Source organism: Octodon degus, unplaced genomic scaffold (assembly GCF_000260255.1).
Source record: "Octodon degus isolate 3935 unplaced genomic scaffold, OctDeg1.0 scaffold00003, whole genome shotgun sequence".
NCBI classification, from domain to species: Eukaryota; Metazoa; Chordata; class Mammalia; order Rodentia; family Octodontidae; genus Octodon; species Octodon degus.
The window spans coordinates 10,523,530-10,549,988 of NW_004524579.1; the positions used below are offsets into that span (position 1 = coordinate 10,523,530).

The following is a 26,459-nucleotide window of genomic DNA, read 5'->3' on the forward strand; positions in this document are numbered from 1 at the left end:
AACTAAAAATATTCTAGACATAGATAACAAAGGAACTCAATCTCAAGAACAACATAAAGTAACAACCAGAAGGGAGAAGTCATTAAACAGAGGGAAAAAGCAGAGAGCCAACAGAGGAAAAATAGCATGAAAAAGATAAACTGATATCAGTTGTAACCATCAAAGTAAATGGCCTCAATTTATCAATCAAAAGAAACAGGCTGACAGAATGGATCAAGAAAAAAAATTGAACAATATACAAACAAAATATATTCATAGACTGAAAGTCAAGAGTGAAAACAATACTCCATGCAACTGGAACCCAGAAAAAAAGCATTGTCTGTTTGCAAACAATGTGAGCTTCAAACCAAGAACAATCAAAAGTGATAATGGTCACTACATACTTCTGTAGGGAAAACTGCAAGAGGAAGAGATAATAATCATAAAGGTGTATGTACCAAATACAGGAGCCCTGAAATATATAAGACAAATATTAATAGAGATAAAAACAAATGAGCAATTGGACAATTATAATGGAGGACCTTTGTACTCCATTGTCACAAAGAGATACATCAACTGGATAAAAATTCATTAAAGAAATATCAGAAATGAATCAAACCCATGAATATATGGATTTAATAGAATTTTATAGAGTATTCCACTCAACTTCAGAATATACATTCTTTTCATCTGCATGTGGGATATTCTCTAAAATAGACCATTTACTAGCCTGAAGAACATGCTTACGTAAATGCAAAAGAACTGAAATTATCTCATGCAGATTATCTGACCATAGTGGAATTCAAATTGGAAATTAAAGGCAAAAGAAACCACAGAAATTCCATATACATGGAAATTAAATGATACCCACATAAGCAATCAAATAGGTAACAGGAAAAAATTAAATAATATTTACAGTTAAACAGAAATATAGGTATTACATTTAGGCACCTGTCAGGTACAATAAAAGCAGTCCTAAGAGAGAAATTTATAGAAGTGAATTTTTATATCAGGAAAACAGAACAAGTACATATATAACAAGTACAATATAATATTGCACCTAAAGCTTCTAGAAAAAGAAGAGCAGGTCATGCCCACAAAAGGGAGAAATTTGGGGCTGGGGAGATGGCTCAGTGGAATAAGCACTTCCCTGGCAAGTGCAAGGGCCTGAGTTCAACCCCTGGTTCCACCAAAAAAAAAAAGGAGAAATTATAAAGATCATGTCGGAACTTAATGCAATTGAGAATAAATAAGTAATACAAAGAATTAATGAGTCAAAGATTGTTTTGTTGAAAGAATGAATAAAATTTATAATCCCCTAGCCAACCTAATCCAAAAAAAAAGAAAGAAAACAAGTTCATGCAATTATGAGAAGTTAAAAAATGAAATCACTACAGATCCTGTGGAAATTCAGAAGATTATCAATACCCACTTTGAAAATCTTTTCTTATGTAGAATGGAAAACACAGAAGAAATGGATAGATTCCTAGATACCTATGAATTACCAAAACTGAATCAAGAAAATATAAAAATTGTGAATAACCCAATATCAGTTAATGGAGTAAAAATGTAATTAAAAACTTAACAACAAACAAAAGCCCAACTCCTGATGGACTCCCAGCTGAATTCTTTGTTTTTTTTTTCTTTTTCTTTTTTTTAAGTAATTTAATTTAGAAAGAAATACCAATGAGACAGTTTCAAAACAGGTTAGTAGGACAGTTACAATAATTAATACATTGCATATTGATGTCTTCATAGTTTTTTAGAGTACTAGATGCAGACATGATATCCTGTCCAAACATTATTAGTATAAATCTTTCCTCTCATTGAACTAAGAGAAAGTAGCTGTATATCCCAGATGAATTATATAAGGAAATTAGAGAAGATTTATTGCTGATACTTCTCAAACTCTTTCACGAAATCAAAAGTGAAGCAATACCACCTAACCCATTTCTGGAGGCAAGTATTATCCTGATACCAAGAGAAAAAAACAAGCAAAAATAGATCTACAGTTCAATTTCTCTAATGAACATAGAAGTAAAAATCCTCAATAAGATACTAACAAACAAAATGAAGTAAATCATCAAGATTATACGCAATGACCACATGGAATTGATTTTAGGAATGAAGAGATTATGTGCAGAAGTTGTTGACGTGAGCCTTTCACAGCTCAGCATATTAATATGGCTTTACTTTTTATACCTCATTTCTTATACTTTTCAGCTGGATGGTTAAGACCAAGATAAAGCAAGACCTATATAATAAGAAATGTAACTATTGTATCTGATAAGGTCAGAAAAGTACCCTCAGAATTTCTCCTGTAACCCTGTACAGCACTTTGCAGATCTTTTGTCAGTGTCAGCCCTGTGGATGAATCACGGCCACTGCTTGACCAATTTGCTCTCTGTGAAAGCCTGAGAGAATGTTTTCTCTCCATATGACTCACCTCAGGCACACTCTACATCATCGATCATGTTTCTCTGTGGCCCCATAATGTCCTTGATCAGAAAATTTGGGATACAATTGAGCTACATGATGTTATGGTATAGGTTCTCCTATGTCCTGAGTCTTCACTGACCTTGAAAGGCTAGGGTCAAAATGTTGGTTGTCCTTCCAGCCCTTCTATTTCTCTAATTTTTGATCTGCATACTTAGGTTGTTAACCCTCCAGAAGAGAAGCTTATTATCACCCTACTACATATGCAGTTGGGTTTAACCTCACTATCTGTCTATCAAACATCTTAGGCATAACATGGAACAGGTATTTTCCATCAAGTATTGATATGTTAAGCTTTAAGTCCCTACACAATATGGAGATAAAAATTTAAAAAATGAAAAATATTTAAAAATATGAATAAACAGTTACATATTTTTACATAGAAATTTCAAAATCTAACCATATGCAGCATTGCAGCAGGACAGTTCTGTGACATTTTTTCCTTGTGTCTTTTGTTTTTCATTTATTACCCTTTTTATAAAAGAAAGAAAGAAAGAAAGAAAGAAAGAAAGAAAGAAAGAAAGAAAGAAAGAAAGAAAGAAAGAAAGAAAGAACTTTTACTTGAGACTGTTGTGGACTGCTGGACTGTGTTGTATTGTTTTGCTGAATTCATGCACCTATAGTTTTTAGATGCCAATGGAATACCCATCTCTGACAGGACTAAACAAAAAAAAGGGGATACAAAGGAAGGACCATTTTGTATCTGTATAGACAGAATAGTTAGAATGGATATATAGATACTTTTGCTTAATTCAATGAGAAGAAAGATTTGCACTAATAGTGTTTGGACAGGATATCCTGTCTGCATCTTGTATTATGGATAACCACTAAGAAGATAACAATATATAATGTATTAATTATTGAAACTGTCCTATTAATCTGTTTAAAACTGTAAAAAAATCTGTAATATATGTATTGTTGTATGTTACCCTGATTCTGTATTTGTTTTTTTTTCTTGCTTTTGTTTTTATTCTTCAAAATAAAAGAAAATTATAATTGAAAAAAAAGAAAAAAGAAACTCCAAAAAAATAAAAAAGGAATGAAGGGATGGTTCAACGTACACAAATCACAAAATGTAATATACCATATCAACAGAGGAAGACACAAAAATCACCTGATCATCTCAATAGATGCAGAGAAATATTTTAATAAAGTTCAACACCCATTAAAAAACTCTCAGAAAATCAGAATAAATAGTCATTACCTCAGTCTGTTAAAAGCCATCTATTACAAACCAACAGCCAACATCATACTAAATGGACAAAAACTGAAACCTTTCCCTTTACAATGAGGAACAGGACATTGTCACCACTCCTATTCAATATACTTATGGAAATATTATCCAGAACATTTAGACAAGTGAGAGAAATAAAAAGGAATAAGAATAGGAAAGGAAGAAGTTAAATTGTCATTATTCTCAGATGACATAATTCTCTACATAAAAGACTCCAAAACTTCACCAAAAGACTTGCAAATTTAATTATCAAATTCAATAGTGCAGCTGGATACAGAGTTAATACTAAAAAGTCGACAGCATTCCTGTAAACAAACAATAAACTCACAAATTAGAGAAACCAAAGACACCTTTCACAATAGCATCTAGGAGAATGAAATACTTAGAAATCAATCTAACTAGAATTAAAAGATCATAGATATTGAAAATCACAGTACTTTGAAAAAGATTGATGAAATCATCAGAAAATGGAAAGCTATCTCTTGCTCATTGATAAAAACCAATATAAGGAAAATAGCTATGCTTCCATAATTGCTATGCAGATTTAGCGCAATCCCAATGAAAATACCAATATAATACCTCACAAAACTGGAAGGAACATTGTTTAAATTTATCTGCAACCAGGAGAGACCTAGAATACCAAAGCCAATGGTGGGCAACAAAGACAAGGCAGCAGGTATCACAATCACTGACTTGAAATTATGCTACAAATCTATTGTGATAAAATCAGCATGGTACTGGAAAAAAATAATGTAAGGACCAATGGAACAGGTTAGGAGATTCAGATACAACTACAAACACACCCAGCCATCTTATCTTTAACAAAGCAGTCAAATATATTTACTGCAAGGAAAAAAAAGACTCTTTAATAAATGTTGCTGGAAAAACTGGCTCTCTACATGCCAATGACTAAAACTAGGCCCATACCTCTACACTTAAATCAAAATGGATCAAAGAACTAAATAATAAAACAGAAATACTAAATCTACTAGAAGATAAAGTAGGTAGAAATCTTCAAGACATAGGTATAGGTAGAGATTTCATGAACAAAACTCAGACTCCCTGCCAAATGCTTAAAAGCTTTATTAAAATATTTAAAACACCAAAAGAAATCACCAATACAGTGTAAAGACAACCCACAGAGTGGGAAATAATTTTAGCCTATTGTCCCTAGAAGCAGGAGTTCTATCTGGAACATATAAGTAGTTCAAAATGGGGCTGAAGATATAGCTCAGCAACACAAGTGCCTGTTGGAAAGCACAAGGGCCTGAGTTTGATTCCTGGCACCAAAAACAAAAACAAAAACAAAGACTTGAAAAAAATTTGATCCCCCAAATTCAAAGACCCAATCCAAAAATGGACATCTAAGATGAATACACACTTCTCAGATGAAGAAATACAAATGGCAAATAAATATATGAAAAATATTCAGCCTCTTTTGTCATTCAGGGATGCAAATTCAAACAATGAGCTTATGAGTGGCCTGCCCTAGCTTCAGGCACAGGAGCCTGAATAGGCACACATTTGCCAGGTAACTTGAGGTGTTCTTCCTAAGTATCTGTTTGGATGCTGGCCTCAATGCTACCCCATTGTCACTTTGCATTAATGAAACCGAGCACACCATACTTTGTCTCTAACTCTTCACAGTGGCTTCTGCTCAGTGCCATGCTGCCTTTGTGAGTTATATAGCACAGCAGGATGCTTTATTTAACCTCCTACATTCCAAAAATAGATACTATGTGTGACATACACACACAAGCATGTACACACACACACACACACACACACACACCGATGAAATGGTATTGTAGATGTCATGGAGCAATTGTATCATTTAATATTGGGTTTTCTTCTGTAAGTTCCAATACGACACAGCTAATTTTTCTTTGCCTTATAAAGACTTATACCAGATATCCAGGATCATTAATTTCATGTAAAATAAAAGGCATTTACGCAAACTCCTCAAATCATAACAAAACCCCAATCAGATATTTAAATACATATCCCATATAGAAAAGGTGGAACTAATTAATTTTGCCTCAATCCCAAAAAGAAAGATCAGCAAGAAAAACAAAGATATGATTAGAGGTGTGAAAGCTGCATACTTGGCTGTGCACAGGACTGCAGGAGGGCTTTCTGAACAAACAGCTACTAATACCCAATCCTAGAGATTCTCACACAGTTGGCCAATGGTACAGTCAGTCATTGTTATTTGAAAGGCTTCCTAAGTCATCCAAACTGGCTTTTCCTTTACTTTTCATAGATTTTTCACTTTTTAGGACATACATGAGACTATTTCACTTTGTGGGTTTACTGTCAATGATGATAATGATGGTGGTGTGATGACAGTAACTAATGAGATTGTTACTTGCCAAGCAACTTTTCCAAAGTATTTTACATATAGGAACTCATTTGGAAAGTACAGCAACTACTTGGTGAAGGAAATAATCATTATCATCTTTTTTTGCAATTAAGAAATAGGCTTAAGAGATTAAGTAATACAGGTTCTAACAGAAGTGAAATATGAATCCAAGGAGTCAGAGTCTAGTGCCTCTTTCTGGCTCAAGTGAAGTTATGAAGTAAATTATATTCCCCCAATTCCCCCACCAATTTAACTTTCTCTCTTGACTTCTGCAGGTCTAACCTATGTGGGTTCCCCAAACCCACTCTCAGGTGAGGAGATTCCTCCCCAGTGCCGTTCAATCCGAGCACCTCACTGCATTTACTTCTCAGTGAAGTAGCTAGCACCACATCTCACAAGTTCAGATTTTATTGCATACTGCTAGGTAGTATTTTCTAATACTGCTAGGCAGTGACTGTCTTTCCAAAAGGTAACTTTTATGCTCCTCAGCACAATTTTTTTAATGTAATTAGTACAGGATCTTCAGGGTCTCACTACACAGATCAGACTTGAAGTATCCTCCTGTTTTCAGCCTTCTGAGCACTGGATTTACAAGCATGCACCACCACACCCAGTCTTAGTTGCCGTCTCAGCACACCCCAGGGTCGGGTCTGGCATGGCACACCAGGTATCAAACCCCAGTGCCTGTGTCTGCCTAAGCAGGTGCTTCAGTCTGCTGAGGTATCTGGCTGGCCCTCCTCAGCACAGTTTTTTTTAATGGCTTTGAAATCACAAACACATGATCAAATTTATACACTGTACCTTTACTTATTAACCATGAGCCTGGGCCAGATAATTTAATGACTCAGATATTCCATTTTTAATCTAAAAAATGGATATAATTCATCAAATAGGATCTATAGAATTGTAAAGGATTAAGTATGTTAACAAAGATGAAGCTGCTTTGAACACAATAAGTACTCAGTGCAAGTGGGCTGCCAACCCTTCTGCCCTGCTCCCAGCCCAAATTCACTACTAGCTTTACACTCAACAACCCTGCCCAGCTTCTCCTTTTCTCTTTTCCTTTCCTGCTCTAAACTCTGTGTTTCAAGGGTGTTAACTTGTGTTTCATAAAAACTTGCCACATAGACAACTATCTCATAATATAAATTTAGGACTATAAATGATTAAGAACAAAGTGTCTGCTATTTAGCAAGACTGTTTTATTTATAATGGGGCCAGGAAGATGGCTCAGTGGAATAAGCACTTCCCTGGCAAGTGCAAGGGCCTGAGTTCAATCCCCAGTTCCGCCAAAAAATAAATAAATAAATAAATAAATAAATAAATAAAAGAACAAAAGTGTCTCTTAATTACAGCTTCCTTAACTTGCCCACCCCCAAAACCACCAATATATTCAAGTGCTTAAAATCCACATTTTAAGATTTTTCTAAGGAACTGTTGAATGTATTTGTCTATGTAAAGAATATTCTGTTTATACAATGTGGTTACATGTTGCCATGACCCATAAGCCATTATTATGAGCTTCTGGGGCAGTGGCAAATGACTGGATTATGGGTAACTTCTCTTTATGTTATTTTGAATTGAAAAATTATACATTTATTACACAATAGGATGTTTTGAAGTAGTATACAGTGTATAAAGGCTCAGTTGTGCTAGTTAACATTTGTTAGTTCTCATAGTTTTTGTGAAAAGATAAAATCCTTTTTTTTTTTTTTTTTTTTTCGGTACCAGGAATTGAATTCAGGACCCTGCTTATTCTACTGAGCTCTTTTCTCGGTCCACGAAGATAAAATCTTAAAAATCTCTTCTAGGAGTTTCCAAGTATAATATATTCTTGTCAACTAGAGTTACTGTGTTACATGGTAGACCTCTCAAACTCACTGCTGCTTTTTAACTTTCATTCTGTGTTTTTTAACCAACATGCCCCTGGAACTCCCTGATGCACGTTCTGGTAACAACTATTCTCTCATTCTTTTGAGTTCAACATTTTTAGATTCCACGTATAAGATTCAATGTTTGTAAGCAAATAAAATCAAACAACAATATATTTCAACTATATTATTAAATTATAGGAGAAAATGGTTGGGCAAACATTTTCCAAAAGAACAGAAAATGATTTGGCAACTGTCTTAGTTACATTTCTCTTGTTGCTAGGACAAAATACTCAACACCCAAAATCAAGGAAGGAAAGATTAATGTAGCTCACAGTCAGTGGAGGTTTCAGTCCATGTTTGGCTAACTCTAAAGCGGAGTGGCACAGGGCAGAGGGTAGCAGTTCATGGATGCAGAAAAAAGCAAAAACCCAGCAAGAACAAAGGGAGGAGCAGTGACTGTGGCAGCCAGCAAGCCTCTCTCCTTCCTTATATTGTGTCTGCCCCAGGCTGGGTGTAGCGTTCACACCCGCAATCCCAGCACTGGATCATGAATTAATCACAAACGCTAGAAGCCTTCCCCAGTGACTGCATAAGGCTTTTTCATGGGTGAGGGGGAAGAAAACTAGACACAAACCATAGCAGCAACAGATTTTGGCCCTTGATGTTTAAAATGTATCTAGTTGTTTAGCTAATAATAAAAAAAAATGTAGGGGCTGCAGCCCAGAGTTTGCTGGAACAAAAGGTGTCATGCTAGAGAGGCATGGTGAATCACCTCATGGTGATCAGGAAGCCCAGAGTGAAGGGCGGGGCCAGGGATACAGACAGGCTCTTCCAGGCTGGTCCCTAACAACCAACCTCCACCCAGGCCCGGCCTCCCAACCAGGCCAACTAGACCTTCTGCGTAACTTCATCACCTCCCCACAACCAGAGTAGGAGGGAAGGAGGCTCTGTAGGGGACAACTGGTACAAACTGTAATTTACAGGTGTCAGCACCAGGGCAATGCTGGTGTTCCTACCTGCTGTGAACCCTTTCTTTTGTCTCCTAAATGCTTTGTTCCCCATATGGTTAGTTTCCTGTAAAGTTTCACTTTCTTGGTATAGTTCCCTCCTCAGCTTCCTGTCACGACTTTGAATTGCACTTTTTATAGTCTCATTTTGATTCTGAAGATGCACCCTGGCTTTGGAGATTTAATATAATGTGTCAGTTCATTTATGTTCGCTAGTCAATTTAGTTTGTTTTATTAACCTTTTCAGAAGTTTTCATGGAAGTATTTAGTTGATGGTGTACTTATTTATTCATAACTTCATTTTAAGTAACTATTTCAAGTATGGCTTACAAGAAAGAAAACTGTAGGGATGTACAGCACTTTTTTTTTCTTCTTTTTTTATTGAGAAACAAATAGAAATGAGACAGTTTCAAAACTGATTAATAGGACAGTTTCAATAATGAATCCATTGTACTTTGTTATCTTCTTAGTGGTTATCCATAGTACAAGATGCAGACAGAATATTCTGTCCAAACACTATTAGTACAAATCTTTTTCTCATTGAATTAAGTGAAAGTAGCTGTATAACTATTCTAACTATTCTGTATATAAAGATACAAAATGGTCCTGCCTTTGTATCCCCTTTTTTTGTTAGTCCTATCAGACATGGGTATTCCATTGACATCTAAATACTATAGGTACATGAATTCAGCAAAACAATCCAACACAGTCCAGCAGTCCACAATAGTAGTGAGTTATCTGCAGAGGTTCTTGACTTCAGCCTTTCACAACTCAGCATATTAATATGGCTTTCCTTTTAATACCTCATTTTTATACTTTTTGGTTGGATGGTTAAGACCAAGATAAAGCAAGACCTATATAACAACAAATGTAACTTTTGTATCTGATAAGGTCAATCAAGTACCCTCAGGATTTATCCTATAACCCTGTACTGCAGTTTGCAGATGCTTTGTCAGTGTCAGCCCTGTGGATGAGTCACAGCCATTGCTTGACCAATTTGCTCTCTGTGAAAGCCTGAGAGAATGTTTTCTTTCCATGTGACTCTCCTTAGGCACACTCTACATCATCGATCACTTTCCTCTTTGGCCCCATAATCTCCTTGATCAGAAAATTTGGGACATAATTGAGTTACATGATGTTACAGTGTAGGTTCTCTTATGTCCTGAGTCTTCACTGACCTTGAAAAGCTAGGTCCAAAATATTGGCTGTCCTTGGAGCCCTTCTATTTCTCTAATTTTTGGTCTGCAAACTTAGGTTGTTAACCCTCCAGAAGAGAAGCTTATTATTACCCTACAACATATGCAGTTGAGTTTAACTTCAACATCTGTCTGAATATCAAACATCTTAGGCATAACATGTAACAGGTATTTTCCATCAGGTATTGATATGTTAAGCTTTAAGTCCCTACAGAATATGGAGATAAAAACTTAGAAAATGAAAAATATTTAAATAATATGAATAAACAATCATATTTTTGCACAGAAAATTAGAAATCTAACCATATACAGCACTGTAGCAGGACAGTCCTGTGACTTTTTTTTTCTTGTGTCTTTTTTCATTTATTACCCATTTTAAAAAAATTTACTTGAGAGACAGTATGGTAATAATTAGTATGTCATGACAAGAAGTATGTATTTAGAAGACCAGAATGACAGGCATTCAAGTGTGACCCTTCTATTACACATTGTGATCTTCAGTGCAGTTGCTTGATTCACAGGTATCAGCATGTATAGTTAGTCAGGGTAAGAATCCTACCAATTAATTGCTAGTTTCAAAAAACATATTTCACAGGATCATTGCCTTGCCGATCTTGTGCGTATAACTCTATGTCTTTGCCCCTGTGCTGTTTCCAAGCTTTTCTCCTTGCCTTCTCTTCATTGTCCAATCCTTAAGTCCTTGCTTTCCTTTTAATTGTGTTATACCTTTCTATTTGTATTTCTTCTTTTGAGTTCTTATACTAGGGAGACTATATGATATTTACACATGTGGGTCTGGTTTATTTCACTTATGAGTATATCTTCAAGTGACATCCACTTAAATATAAATGCTTCAAGTTTATCATTTCTTATAGATGAGGAATACTCCACTGTATAAAAATACCACATATTTTCAACCATTCCTCATGTGATGGGCATCTTGGTTGTTTCCAAGATTAAGCTATCAAAATTGTGCTGCTATAAACATAGGTACACATGTATCAGTATGATATGATGTTTTCAGTTCCTCCGGGAAAATTCCCAGTAGGGGGATAGCTGGCTTGAATGGGATTTCCAGTCCTAGTTTCTTAAGGAGTCTCTACACTGATTTCCATGATGGATTCAACAGTCTACATTCCCACCAGCAATGGAGAAGGGTTTCCTTTTCACCACAGGCACTCCAACATTTGTTGTGGTTGATTTCTTTATAATAGCCATTCTGTCTGGGGTGAGATGGTATCTCAGTTTTGTTTTAATTTGCATTTCACTGATGTGGAGACAATGATTAATGTGATTTTAGTGATGTGGAGCATTTTTTCATATATTTATTCGCTTCTTTAATTTCATCCTCTGAGAAGTGTGTGTTCATCTCGGCTGCCCATTTCTGGATTGGGTCTTTAAATTTAGGGGCCCTAATTATTTTTAGTTCTTTGTAAATTCTAGAGAGCAGACCTTGGTCGGAGTGCTTATTATTTAAGATTTTGTTGAAATTTGTGAGTTGTCTTTTCACTTTGTTGGTAATTTCTTTTGATGTGCAAAAACTTCTCAATAACAGGTGGTCCCAGTTGTTAATTCTTTCAAGTATTACCCAGGCGATTTGACTTTTGTTTATGAACTCTTTGCCTACCCTTTGTCTTCAAGAGTTCCTCCTACTTTCTCTTCCAGGAGATTTAGTGTTTCTGTTCTAATGTTTAAATCTTTAATCCATTTTGACTTTAGCTTAGTGCATGCTGATAGACCTGAGTCAAGTTTTAGTTTTTGGCATGTAGAGAGCCAGTTTTTCCAGCACCATTTGTTAAAGAGGCTATCTTTCTTCCAGGAAGTTTGGCCTGTTTGTCAAAGATCAGGTGGCTGAGTGTGTTTGTAGAGGCCTCTGCATCTTCTAATCTATTCCACTGATCCTCAAGTCTATTTCGTTGCCAATACCATGCTGATTTCGTCACAGTAGCTTTGTAGTATAATTTCAAGTCAGGAATTATAATGCCTCCTGCCTTGTCTTTGTTGCCCAGGATTGCCTTTGCTATTCTAGGTCTTTTCTCATTCTAAATAAATTCTAGGAATGATTTCTCTAGGTCTGGGAGGTATGTTGGTGGTAGTTTGATAGGGATTGCATTAAATCTGTACAACAATTTTGGGAGTATGGCCATCTTCAAGATGTTGGCTCTTCCTATCCAAGAGCAGGGAATATCTTTCCAGTTTCTGAAATCCTCTATGATCTCTTTTTTTAGAGTACTGTAATTTTCTGTGAAAAGATGTATGACTTCTTTAGTTAGATGAATTCCAAGGTATTTCATTTTCCACAGTGCTATTGTAAAAGACATTGTTCTACTAATTTCCCTCTCAGTGTGTTATCTGTATAGAGGAATGCTATTGAATTTTGGCTTTTGACTTTGTATCCTGCTATGCTACTGAATTTATGTATCAATTTTAGTAACTTCTTGGTGGAGATTTTTGGGTCTTCCTGGTAAAGTGTCATGTCATCTGCAAATAATGATAGTTTAACTTCTTCATCTATTCTTATTCCTTTTGTTTCTCCCTCTCATCTAATGGCTCTAGCTAATGATTCCAGAACTATATTGAATAGGAGGAGTGATAGAGGACATCCTTGTCTTGTACCAGATCTAAAAGTAAAAGATTTCAGTTTCTCCCCATTTAGAATTATATTAGCCATTGGATTGTCATAAATGGTTTTTATCAAATGGAAGTAGAGGCCGTCTAGTCCAATTTTCTGTAGGACTTTGAACATGAATGAGTATTGCACTTTGTCAAAAGCCTTTGTACATCAATTGAGATGGTCATGTGGTTTTTAGATTTCACTCTATTGATATAGTGCATTACATTTATAGATTTTCAAATATTGAACCATATTTGCATTCCTGGGATGAACCCTGCCTCGTCATGGTGTATGATCTTCTTGATGCTTTGCTGTAATCTATTTGCTAGGATTTCATTGAGTATTTTTGCATCTATGTTCCTGAGGAAGATTGGCCTGTAGTTCTCTTTTTTAATTGTGTCTTTCCCTGGTTTTGGTATTAGTATAATACTTGCCTCCAGGAATGATTTTGGGAGAACTGTTTCCTTTTCACTTTCAGTGAAGAGTTTGAGGAGTGTTGGGATTATATCTCCTGTAAATTTCTTGTAGAATTCAGCTGTGCATCCATCAGAACGTGGACTTTTCTTTGTCAGCAGGCTTTTTATTGCACTTCGTATTTCATTGGCTGTTACTGGGTTATTGAGAGGTAGCCTATCTTCTTGATTCAGTTTTGGTAATTTGTACCTTTCTAGGAATCTGTCCATTTCTTCTGTGTATTCTATTCTGTGAGAGTAAAGATTCTCAAAGTAGCTATTGATAATCTTCTGAATTTCCACTGGGTCTGTGGTGATTGCACCCTTTTCATTCTTTATTGCTTGTATTTGATTCTTTTTACCTCTTTTGAATGAGGTTAGATAGGGGCTTATCAATTTTATTTAGTCTTTCAAGGAACCAGCTTTTAGATTCTTTAATTCTTTGAACTGTTTTCTTCATTTCAATTGAATTAATTTCTTCTCTAATTTTTATGATTTCTTCCTGTCTTTGGGCTCTTGGTTTGGTTTGCTCTTTCTTTTCTAGATGTTGGAGGTGCAGTATTAGGTTTGTTTCCATTCTGTTTTCCTAATATGTGAGTTCACAGCTATGGATTTCCCTCTGAGAACTGCTTTCATTGCATCCCAGAAATTCTGATAAGTGGTGGTTGAATTTTCATTGAATCATAGATATTGTTGAATTTTTTGTTTAATTTCATCTGTGACCCATTGATTGCTGAGTAGGGTTCTGTTTAATTTCCATGTATTCAGGGGGGTTTTCTGGCTTCTTTTGTCGTTTATTTCCAGTTTCATTGCACTGTGGTCAGATAATAAGCATGGGATAATTTCTGTTTTCTTGCATATACCTAAGCATGACCTAAGGACTAGTATGTGGTCTGTTTTAGAAAATGACCCATGTGCAGCTGAAAAAAATGTGTATTCAGCTGTGGTTGGGGTAGAACACTCTGTATATGTCCCTCAAGTCCATTTGTTCCAAGCTCTGGTTCAGTTCTGCTAATTCTTTGTTAATTTTTGTCTGCTCAACCTATCTTTTTGGGATAAGGGGGTGTTAAGTTCTCTTGTTAAGATTGTGGTATCGGATATTATATTTTTTGTGTCCATTAAGATTTGTCTTATATACTTGGGTGCTCCCGTGTTTGGTGCATAGATATTTATGATTGTTACATCTACCTCTTGAATTTTCCCCTAAGCAGAATATAGTGGCCTTCTTTATTTTGTTTGATCATTCTTGGATTGAAGTTGAGACTGTCTGAAAACAGGATTGCTACCCCTGCTTTTTTCTGAGGTGCTCGGGCATTTTGTATTGTTTTCCATCCTTTGATTTTTAGCCTATAAATTTTTTATGAGTTAAGTGTGTTTCTTGTACACAGCATATTGTTGGATTTTGTTTCCTAATCCAATGTGCCAATCTATTTCTCTTAATTGGCGAATGAGTTCATTTACATTGATGGTTATAATTGAGATGTTTTGACTTACAGTTGACATTTTATTTACTTGCTGTTGTTTACTCCTTTTTGTCCTGTGTTTAATTGTTTGCCCTACTTAGTTGGTTGCTTCTGTTCTCATTCATGGAGTTCTGATCATTTTGGTCCCTCTCTAGAACATCTTTCAATAGCCTGTGTGGGGTTGGCTTCTTCATCATGAAATTCTTTAGTTGTTCTTTGTCATGGAAGTGTTTCACTTCTCCTTCAAACTTAAAAGAGAGTTTTGCAGGTATAGTAGTCTGGGCTGGAATTTGTTTTCATAGAGGACTTGAAGTACTCTGTTCCATGCTCCTCACGGTTTGTGAAGAGAAGTCATCCGTAATTTTGATGGGTTTTCCTTTGAATGTGATCTGCTTCTTTTCTCTAATGGCTTTCAGTGTATTATTCTTGTGCTGGATTTCTGGGATCTTGACTATTATACGTCTCTGTGTGTTTTAATTGGGTTGAAGTTATTTGGCATTCTGTATGCTTCGATTGACTGAATGTCAGATTGTTTCCTCATATTTGGGAAGTTTTCTGCTATTACTTCTCCCCATATTTTTTAATGTCCTTTGTATTGACTCCTTCTTTCTCATTGATGCCTATTAGTCTCACATTGTTCATCTTTGCATCATCTTGCAGGTGATGAATTATTTTTTCCTGCATCCTAATTGTTTTTAAGAGATGCTTTCTTACCTTTTCACTAGCTGCACCAGCGTCTTCAAGATCTGAAACTCTGTCTTAACTTTCACTCAAATGGTTTTGCAAGCTTGTGATTGAGATTTTAAGTTCCTCTATATCTCTTTGACTCTGCTTCATGTGATCTATTTCTTTCCTGTGTTGCTTATTCAAGGAATCCATCATTTTTCCAATCTCTTCCTTTTTATATCAATTTCTTCTTCAGAAGCAGTTATTAATTCTTTACTGTAGAGTTTTTTTGGGGATTGGATTTCCTCCATATGTTTCTGTATTTGATTATTTACTTCAGATAATATGAATTGAAAAATTTCTTTTTTATTTCAGAAATTAATTCTGCTCTGAATTTCTCTATACCTTTTTGCTGTTGTTTCTTTACTTCAGATGTTATTAATTCATATATTTCAGCTGAGCTAGTGTCCTCTGCACTCGTTTTGAGTGGGCTTGAGGCTTGAGATTGAATTTTGCTCCTTCTCTTTGTCATTTCGTATAACACTGACCTCTGACCTTTGGTGTAGAGCTTTGGTGCAGTTATAACTTTAGCATCTACTGAAATTCAGGTGCAGATCTATTAAGTTTTAGTTTATCCAGTTATGCCTGGCTTGGTTCTAGCTGTTGTGTTCAGCTCCCTCCTGCTGCTGCCCTTGGAAGTGAACCTGTTGTGCCCCTCTGGTGCAACAGTGAACCTGTGGTACCCCTCTGTTGTGCCCCTGGCCCGGGATGCACAGGGGAGTGCAGAAGCTGTTCCACACACTATCCAGGCCTGGGCTAGGCTGGATCTGGGGGTCCAGCAAGCATCACAGAAGTTCTCACTCATCAGTTGGCTTGGGGGTGAGAGCTCTGGAGGGTTGGAGGGGTCTCGAGGGTGCAGGAGAGGGTCTCACTCAAGAGGCATACCTGGGTTTTGGTCAAGAGAGGTGGAGTAGGCCAGCCCTTTCTTAAAATGCCAGAGGCTACCAAAAATTTTAACATTTTCTTTCATTGGAGCAGAAAATATTCCATCACGCTCTTTCTTCCTTCATTCATAAAGCAAACTGATGACTTATGAAACCCTAGTACAGTTTCCTATGGTTCCACTCCCTGGAGGGAATCTCAGTTACAACTGGCAATCAAGACAAACCAGCAGGGAGGTGCTTCTGGGTACGAACATGTTCTTCCCCCACTCCCCCATTATGGAGCTCAGAAAACATGATAATAGTTGCAGCCTCCCCAGGAAAATGGGTGAGGCTATTTGTGATTTGCCCTTCTTGGAAGCAACAGCCCATATCATGCTACTCCTGTGAACCTTCTAAGCTTGCTGCTTGCCAGAAAACTCTGTACTGAAGCTACTTCTTGTCTGCAACAAACTGCTCGACTGAACCCAAAGATGGATCCTGGCTTGGGAAGTTCCAGAGTGTGTTGCTTGTATCCCAGTTTGTTAGTGAACACAGAGATAGTGAATGGGTGTGTGTGTGTGTGTGTGTGTCTGTGTGTGTGTGTGTGGTATAAAAGCCCTTAAAATATTTTTGCTTAACTTTAAATAAGAATTACAAATATGTGTATTCTCCCTAAAATTCTACCTATTTATTGCTTCATGTTGTTAAAGATATTTTAGATTTATGGCTTCTTGATGAATTAATCCTTTTGAGAGCATGAAACAGCCTTCTCTACCTCTAACAATTATACCTTGAAATCTACTATGTCTTAATTTTTTTATTACTGTTTTTGCCATACATAATGATTGACACATTAGCATCCTTTTAAAATTTTGCTTCCAACTCATCTGTGTTTTTAAATTGAAAGCATATTTCTTATAAATAGCACACAATCTGTTTTCATATTTAGTTTGATAATCGAGTGCTTGGTCTGCTTACATTTAACATATTTAGTATCATTATGTGTAAGTCTAATATCTTGGCATTTATTTTCTGTGTTTCAATCTCTTCTTTAATTCTGTGTGCCTTATTTTCTTGGCTTATTTTGAGTTAAATATTTTTTTCCATTCTGTCTCTTTTATGGATAGTTTTCAGTGTGCTTTATTGAAGTCTGTTTGTTTGTTCTTTTGTCTGTCTGTTTTGTGGTAATGGAGACTGAACCTGTGATAGTCAGGTGCTCTACCGGTGGCCTTTTTCTTGGTGTTTGTTGGCTTGTTTCTGAGTCAGGGCCTCACTAAATTTAATAAGTATTGGATCTGGTGCTGAGCTTTGCTACAGCTTTAGTCGGCTTTGGCTCACCAGTGCCTGTAGAAGTCCAGGGAGAGGATGTCTTAGCTCTCAGTTTTTACTGATGATGATTGCTTCATATTCCTACTTGATGCTCTCGTATATCTCCACTTCTACTACAATTCTCTGCCCACATTCTCTAGCATGGCCTTAGGAAGGGAGAAAATTTTCAAATGTCTCTTGAAAATTACCCCACCACTTTCAACAACACCCCCCCACGTTGCTTTGTTTGGGAGACCACATAATATTTCACTTTTATCCATAACAGCAGCCAATGCTGACATTAAAAAATCACACAAGGCCTGTAATTATCTATACTAGACACAGTGAAGTATAACATTCAATTAAAATGAAGTTTTTTATTCTGAAGTTACTTGTAAGCTCTTTTATTAAAACTTTCATCCTATGTTTATGTAATTAAATATCTGAAAATATATAATTATAAATAATGCCCTCATTTCCAAAAACTGTGTATCTTTAAGAGTAAAAATACCTTTTTGTAACTGGAGTTCTTCCTAAACTATCAATTAAACCAAAATCCAGTCAAGACAAGTAAAATTATCTTCAAAATAATTTTATGCTTTCTCCTGATTGGAAGGCAAATAAAAATCTGGTAACGTGGTTATTTCTTTTGGAAACTCCCATCACCACTAGAATATGAACCTCATTTGGGCAGTTGGTTACCTGAGGCAAGCTTTGTCTTGAATCATTTCTACACTAGCTTTTCTCTTCATACTATATCTGTCTGGAGACATTATATTTCTAAAATATATTCTATTCTGTTTCTGGAAGAATATCCCATGAACACTGAAGTTCTTCAGAAGTTGTTGGCACTTTAGTGTTCCTACGGCTGTGGTGAGTCCTGAGTAAAGAGTCAAAGGGAGTCGTCGCCTCCTCTGCTCTCTTTCCCAGGTTCCTGACAGGGGTTTGGAGTTCCTGCAGGCCCACCTGGAAAAGGAGGAGGCAGAGTAGCCCTAGCCACTGAGCTCGCAGTCAAGCTTCTGCAGAAAGAGATGTGCCTTGTCACTGTTAAGTTCTGTGAGCCACAGGAACATAACAAGTTTCAAAAGTATTGATAGCCATGGGCTGATCTGGAGAAAAGCTGTTCCAAAATGAATAAACAAATAATTACTAATAAATTCCATCCAGTTTGCCTATTACTTGCTGTTTTCTTTAATCAGACAATACAGACCTGTCCTGTTTCTAATCCTGGAGATATTTTCAAAAACACAGTAGAACCAGGCTTTCAGTTTTAAAGGTAGATTGGATACTGATTGTAAAAATATACTCAGCTTTTAAATGACATTAGGTACATTTTCAGTTTGCCCCCACAACAGATTTCACCCTTTATTTATTTATTTATTTATTTATTTATTTTGTATTTTAGGGAAGGGTCTACAGGGTGTTCAGGGTCTCACTACTAGATCAGACTCATAGTAATTCACCTATTTACAGCCTCCCAAGAGCTGGGATTACAGGTGCACCACCATGCGCAGTCTCAGTTGTCCTCTCAGTGCGCCCCAGGGGTGGTGCCAGAATGGCAGGCCCAGGGATCGAACCCCTGGCCCCTGTGCCTGTTTGCAGGTGCTTTAATCCACTGAGCTATTTGGCAGGCCCTATTTTTTATTTTTTAAAGAGAGTACAAATTAGAATTAAAACAGAAAAAAAATGATAAATGGTACAGAATTTCACTTAACAAAGTAATATGAATTTCACAATACTTCTAATACTTAGTGCTATCTTGGTACAGGGTCTCCCTGTGCAGCTTGGGCTCTAGCTGTGTTTGTAGGCGTGCACCACCATGCTCAGTCTTCCTGGCTAGCAAGGCATGCAGTACTGGAGATCAAACTCAGGCCCTTCGGCTTGCTAGGCAGGTGCTTAGACTGCTGAGCTATCTCCCCAGCCTCTCATCCTTGCTTTTTAAGAGCCATTGGATATTGCATATGCTGAGACCACAGCCAGTGTTTCTGTGGCTAGCATGGGGGCTGACATCCCAGTTCCGTCTTGGAGATGGGCATGGTAATGGCTGTTCTCAGGTTGACTTGGGTCCCACAAAGGAAATTACACTCCCCCACCAAAGAAAAGAATGCCCCATATCTATATTTTTTACTGAAAAGAATCCACATCTTCTCTAAAATTGTGTTGCTCGTTACTGGAGCTATAGAATCTCTCAAAACATAAAACATTCTTAGTTTGATGAATTTTATTTAATATAAAATCAAATTTTGACACAAACGTTTCTCAAAATCTTTCCATCTGTCAATCGGTCTCTCCCCTCCCCACTACCAACCCTACTCATTGCACAGGCATGGAGCAGGGTGCCTCCCCTGCACGCTGCCAGTCTTACTCAATCTGAAATAAATATAAGCTATTCTGAAAATAACTATATGAACTTACACAAAATTTGTGTAAAATGTGTTGTAGATTTATGCATTGGCTTATGCTATATATCTTTCTCATTTACTATCTCACTTAACAGTTGCAGCAGCTCCCTGAAGTACTATTATTTTCAAAGTAGAGACAAAGAAACAGTGCTTATTGGGAGCTAATGTTTCCTGGCTGTGTAACTGACAAGGAACAACGGCAAATGAAATCCATATTGATTAGCTTATTTTTCTTTGAACTAGAATGTGAACCTCTTTCTTAGACATTTAGTTTTGGAAGTAAAATATAAAAATCTCAACTCTTAAAAACATCATATTGAGAGTAATACCTATATCTGTCACTTAAGGACAGCAGAGAGGAAAAAAAAAACCTGACAAATGCCTTGTGCTGTTGAGTGACCAGGATTTTCACACACATGGGTACCCCACAAATTGACTAAGACCTGAATTTAAACCTTCCCTGAACCACTTCCAGGAGGCTGCCGTCAGCAGTCGGCCTCCCCAAGACCATGACAGGACAGTCTGCTTCTTGAGAATGGAGCCAATATTACCTGCTTGTTCATCATAAATTAAAGGTCTCTGATTCGCTTGTTACATGCCTGGGTTTTCCTTGGAAGCAAGCCCTGGAAGCTGTTTTTCTGATCAATCCTAGTTCTCACATGAGTGCTTACAAAAGAGAAAAACAACATTTACTCAGGATAAAGACTGAGTTGTAGGTGCTGTGAATCTTATCAATTGCCTTGCGAAGGTTAGGGGGGAAAAAAACAAAAAGGAAGACAAGAATTTCCATTGTGCACACTCCACCACGTGCCAGGACTAATGTTGTTCCTAATAATGTTTCCGAGTGCTCTGGGATTTCTGAGATGGATACAGATGAAAACTTAAGTGGAAATAAATGTGGGAACCGAAGGACATACTTGATTAATGAATGCTGCAGTATGAAAAACAGCTAGTAACTATTTAATAAAGAAAACTGTTACCATGCACAAGTTAATGGGAAATATTACAGCACCTAGCATTTCTTTTTTCTCTATTTTTCTTACAAGTCAGCAAGATCACCTTAAGTGAACTTAACAAACATTTGTCATACTTGAAGTCAGCCTTGCACACACAGACACACACACACAAACACACCCACACCATATAAAATTATCTTTTGTGACTTCAGCAAAGTGTGTAATACCTAATATATATTCTTTATGATCACTTGGTTCATTGTGTGGAGTTATTTTTCCTAAAATCATTAAGACAAAGGCAAATTATTTTTATCCGAAATGTGAGCCAATTGATGACCATTTTCCATAGCTTAAATACACACTTAGTACAAGCCATTCAGTTTCAACACACAATTTTGAGTGTTTTGTCATACTGCTCAGAAACACAACAGAAGTGAGCAGTGCTCTGGATGTGACCCCTCGGCCTGCCACCAACTCTGCTCCCTCTTAGGCCACATGTATGTGGAGGCATCCAGCGGCCTTGGGGAGGACAGTTCTCGATAGAGGGAAAGAAACAGAGACACAAATACCTGCCACTTCCAAGGTTCTTTCCTTTAATTTATGAATTTATTAACAGTCTATGTAAGCAATAACAGAAACAAGAAATGTGTGTTGAAACTGAAGAACCACAGTGTAAAAGCACCTATTTAACCTACATAAAATGGTATGAAATCTCAATTTCAACCTGTGGAAAATGGTATGGTACAGGATAGATGCCCCCAACTGGAGCACTGCCAGTGGAAAGGAATTCACTTTGGAGTTATGAATAAAAAATGCTTCTCCCTCCTCTTTATCCAATAAAATCATCATTTATGGGCATCTAGTGACAGAATAAGTAGGAAGTGAGCTGGTTGGCCACTAGGCCTCCCAGAGAGCCACAAAAGCAAGACGGTGATAGAGTAGTTCTGGTCAAGCAAGTATTTCATTCATGATTTCTTTAAAAGACCTTTCTCTAATGTGATAGAAAACAATCTAAAAAGAAATATAAACCATCAACAAACAAAAGCAGAAAGCCTTCTTTCTCGAGGCAGCCACCACAGTTAAATATTTTTGAGATGTTCCCATGAGCCACAGCAGCAGCTGCAAACACACCACCACAGGAGCCCAGCCCGCTGACCCCTGCCAAATGCTGGCCATGCTGGGCCTGTGATGTGGCAAAGCACCAGCAGTAGAAAGCCTTTATCAGGACTTTGAAGAAGCCGCATGCTCTATCAGAATGAATGTAATAAACTCACCGGTTTGCAAATAGAGAATAAGTTACTTTCAGTAGCAGATCTTTTGATCCTGGTGAACATCAAATAAATGTTTAACAGGTTGTGACTTAAAGGAGCCCCCCATTATCAATCCTTGTCCAACCCTACTTCCTGAGATATATCTTTTCCTCATTTTCATTCATTCAGTTTCTCTTCTTTCAGGTGTGTGTATGGTTGTATCTCTGTCCTTTCTCTCTGTCTGTCTCTGTCTGTCTCTGTCTCTCTGTCTCTGTCTCTCTGTCTCTCTCTGTCTCTCTATCTCTGTCTCTCTCTCCCTCTCTCTCTCTCTCTCTCACACACACACACACACACACACGCACACACATACATACACACACAAAGACACACACCCTCCCTCATAACATTTTGTAAAGCAGTGATTAAAAAGAAAGTTCAACAGGGCTGGGGAGCTAGCTCAGCATTCTGAGTGCCTGCCTGGCAAGCATAAGGACATGGGTTCAATCCCCGGTACTGCAGAACCTGGGGTAGGCTGAGCCAGCCATGGAGACCAGGCATGGTGGCACAAGCTTGTAATCGCAGCGCTGGGGAGGCTCAGACAGAAAGATCACCGTGAGTCTGAGCTGTGTAGCAAGACTCTGTACCAAATAAGTAAATAAAGAGTCCAACAGAGAGACAGAAGCACTTCCATGGTCTCTCCTGGCTCTTCAGAATATATTATATAGGTTACTAAAATCAATTTCTCAGCAGTTCCTATAGGCATTTTTTTTTTAATCACAGAAAATCCACAGGTTGAATAGTTCCCTAGTCTCAGTCTTGTCACTCCTCCTCTTCAGATGTAATGCAAGACATTTTCTAAGACTTACTCAACTTTTAACCAAAAATGATGCCATTTTGCTTGTTTTTACGATACCCAGATCCACTCTAGGTAAAATTATATGCATATATTAAAATTTAAATTTTGTCCTACAGCAGAAACGTTTTAAACTCCGCCCCCCCCCCCCAAAGTTGCTCCGTTGTCCTCAAAGCAAAATCCAAGAAAAGTTCCTCGCTGGTACTGCGAATACCTGGGAACCGACTCACACTGAGTAGCAGTACAAAACTGGAGCTGCCTCCTCGCTTTCTGCCCCAGGAATGCCAATCAAAGAACATTCTTTTCAGGCAGCCAAGTTTGGAAGTCAGTTGGTTTCTGGCAGGGCTTTGGGGGAGGGGAGGGCAAAGGAAGCGCAGGGAGTCCTAGGCTGATCCTCAGCCGGGAGGGAAGGCTTTCCCTCACCGCCGGCCATGGAGGCACCTCCTCTCACCCCCGCGGAGACAGGTAAAAGGACAGCGGAGTAAATCAGCCGGGGATGAAACAGCGGAAGCTGGGTCGGAGGGGGGCGAAGGAGCGGGCTGAGCGCCTGCTGTTGGCCAGCGGACCGCAGGCCTCTGCCAGTGGGACTCCGGTGGAATGTGAAACCAAATCATTTTCAAGTTAAAGATAGACACAGTGTACACCAGGAGCTGGAAGCCGGATTTTAAATTCATCTCTCGCCCTAGAATTCCAGCGAGCCTTGTGATGGTCTCGCTGGCAATTAACAATCTGGTGGGAGTTTGTTCTTCCAGTGAATGTGCTAAGAACTGGGGTGCATTTTGGATGTACTGGAATTAGAAGGACTTAGGAGATCGCGGTGCGTGTACCCCAGGGTAAGTGAAAAGGCTCCCTTTGAAGTGCATCGTTTCTCCGGAAAGGTTCATATAGAATTTTTCTCTTTTGTTGGTGTAAACGAAACAGTGCTCATTCAGATTATGTGGTGTGCGTAGCCATCTACTTTCCTGAGGTTCACTGGCATTGCATTTTGGGGAGCAGAACCAAGTAAGAGTGTTGTAGCTTGTTTTGCAACTTACATTGCAGGTTTCTGATGGTTTTGCCTTTACTCTTGCTTTTGCTTGTTAACCCTTAAGTTCCCTGAGTTTACGGAGTTACCATAGCAATTGTTTCTTGTCACAATAAAGACTAAATGTTACTGTGCTGGTTATGCCACTGGATGAAATTGGGACAGGGAGTTGTTTCCCCTGCTTGGCACTAAGTCACTTTCCAGTTTAAAAAGAGAAGTTTCAAGCAGAGAGGAAAGGTGGTCTTTATGAACTGTCTAAAAGTACCTACGAGCCCCTGGAAAGCATTCTATTTTTTAAGTAATTGAAAAAATGGACAATTTTCATTAAAGAGAATAATTTATTAGTAGAAGTTTTCTTTCTTTTTTTAAAGTGTTACCTCATTAATTCCGAGCTGGTTCCTCTGTTCCAAGAGAGCTGATATCTGCTAAGTGAATAAAAGCATTCTGACTAAACAGAGCTTGAGAGAACAGGGTGGACAAGGGTGTTCAATTGCTGTGGTCGTGCAGTGTTTGAAGGACTTAAATTTTTTTTATTAAAAGAGAGAATGAAATACTTCAGTTCTGCGTGTTTTGCCCATGTATAGGTTTTGTTTCTTGTTGTGTCAAGTGACCTCTCCCTCTGCTCCTAAGCACAGCTTTTCTAAGCTTGAGCCACATTCCTTCTGAATAAATACTGGCCATAATAGTTACCAAGTACATGGTGTGAATTGGAAATTCTACTTTATATGGGGAAAATAAATCTGCTGCTGACGCTTGTCCTCCAGAATGTGGTGCTGAACAGTTGTCAAATGTAAGCAGCTAGTTTTTGCATTGTCAAATAGCCAGATTCGAATGAACTACACTGACTGTCCTAGGTACAATCGGCCTTTCAGAATGATTGTCTCCCTCAACTTTGATAAGAATAAATCATATGCCGTGTTATTGTTCTATGATAAAAATGGGCATTATCCTGATAGAATCCCTTGGTTTTGCAACTACTAGATAATCTGGCAAGGACAATGAAAATGTGAAGTTGGCAGAACTCAGGTTTGACCTCCACTCCCTCCTCTGCTTATTTTTCCCCTCCTCCTCCTCCTCTTCCTCCTCCTCCTCCTCTTCCTCCTCCTCCTCCTCCTCCTGTCTTTCCTCTCCCTCCAAATCCCTGGAGACTGTTGCGGCCAGGGGCCCTTCTTTTTACAACAGTTCAGACCTATCAAACGAAAAGTGGGAGTGTAAATCGCTTTAAAGTCAGTGTACTAAACCCATGAAGAATATTTACACTTCAGTATACAAACCCACCCTCAACGAGTTGAGGCAGTTTCTTCCTAAAACTTCTAATTAACCCATTAAGTTGTAAAAATTACAACTAATTTTCATTTCCCCTGGAACAGCTGGTACCTTTGTAAGATTTTCCTGGTCAAACCAGATGCCTGGTGATATTCTGCTGCCAGCCGTGTCCTGAACGGTTGACATAGGGAATGAACCTGGAGCAAATCTTAGATGCCTCCCGGAAGTTTGCAAATGCAGGCGCCCATACATAGTATGCACACAGACAAATGCAGACATTCCTTTTACTTAACTAATATGCAGAAGAAAATTTTTATCCAATTATAAGACTAAGTGAAAAATTATATTAGGCTCAGCAAGGAAAGTTTTCCTAAGTACGTCTAACGGGAAAAAAATCCAAATCTTAAAATGTAAGAATCTTAAACTATGTACCTGAATGATGTTGACAGTGGGAAAAAGTGTATATTTATCTGCTACTATCTTATCAAGTTGATAGATCCCAGTTGCTTGATGAGACTGTGAAGCTTGGCTATATTGCTTTGAACATAGTAAAGATAATCATTTTAGGACATGCCTACTAATTATAATATCTCAAGTGCTACTGGATGTGTTTCTATTATTGCTGTTCCTGCCACTTCTTCTCTGAGGTGTCTTGTTTTCCTGGTAGCTTAACTCTTTGCTCTAAGTTAAAACTGTTTTTAAAGATACCTGCAAGAATAAGTGGAGACCTTATGAGACTGCTTTTTTCCCCCCTCAGAGAAAACAGTGGTTTGCATCTGCCGAGCCTGGGGGTGATACTGGGCCAGAATCTCCTTAGACAAAGCACATTTGAAGCTGGGTCCTCCACATGGCAAGAGGCGACCTGTGTGAGCCATGACTTGTATCAGGCCCACGCCATCCTGAAGGGAAGTGAGGCAGGTAAAGCACTGCAGGTTACCAACCTAAAGTTAAGTCACTTAATTCTTAGTTAAAGCCCTTACTAGAGGGCCACAGACTAAGGCTTTTCCTTGAAGCCATCAGGAAAACCATGTGTGATGGCATAGGCCCATCATCTAAACCCTTCAGAGATCAAGGCAGGAAGATCACTATGAGTTCAAGGCTAGCCTGGGTTCCATGGTGAGTTCAAGACTACCC

At 37.9% G+C, this 26,459-nt stretch overlaps 1 protein-coding gene across 18 annotated transcripts in view; it reads left to right on the forward strand.

Moving 5' to 3' along the window:
• Dtna (dystrobrevin alpha) overlaps window positions 1–26,459 on the forward strand; it is a 407,896-nt gene that overhangs the window by 86,414 nt on the left and 295,023 nt on the right. For 6 of the 18 annotated variants that reach the window (XM_023714206.1, XM_023714209.1, XM_023714197.1 and 3 more), the window contains exon 1: window positions 23,541–23,868. The exons of 1 other annotated variant lie outside the window; for it this stretch is intronic. The gene's annotated coding sequence lies outside the window, so the exon portion shown is untranslated. Of the gene's footprint in view, window positions 1–23,385; window positions 23,501–23,537; window positions 23,869–26,459 lie in introns of those variants that run through there. 11 more of the 18 variants (XM_023714212.1, XM_023714219.1, XM_023714225.1 and 8 more) reach the window with 8 other exon arrangements.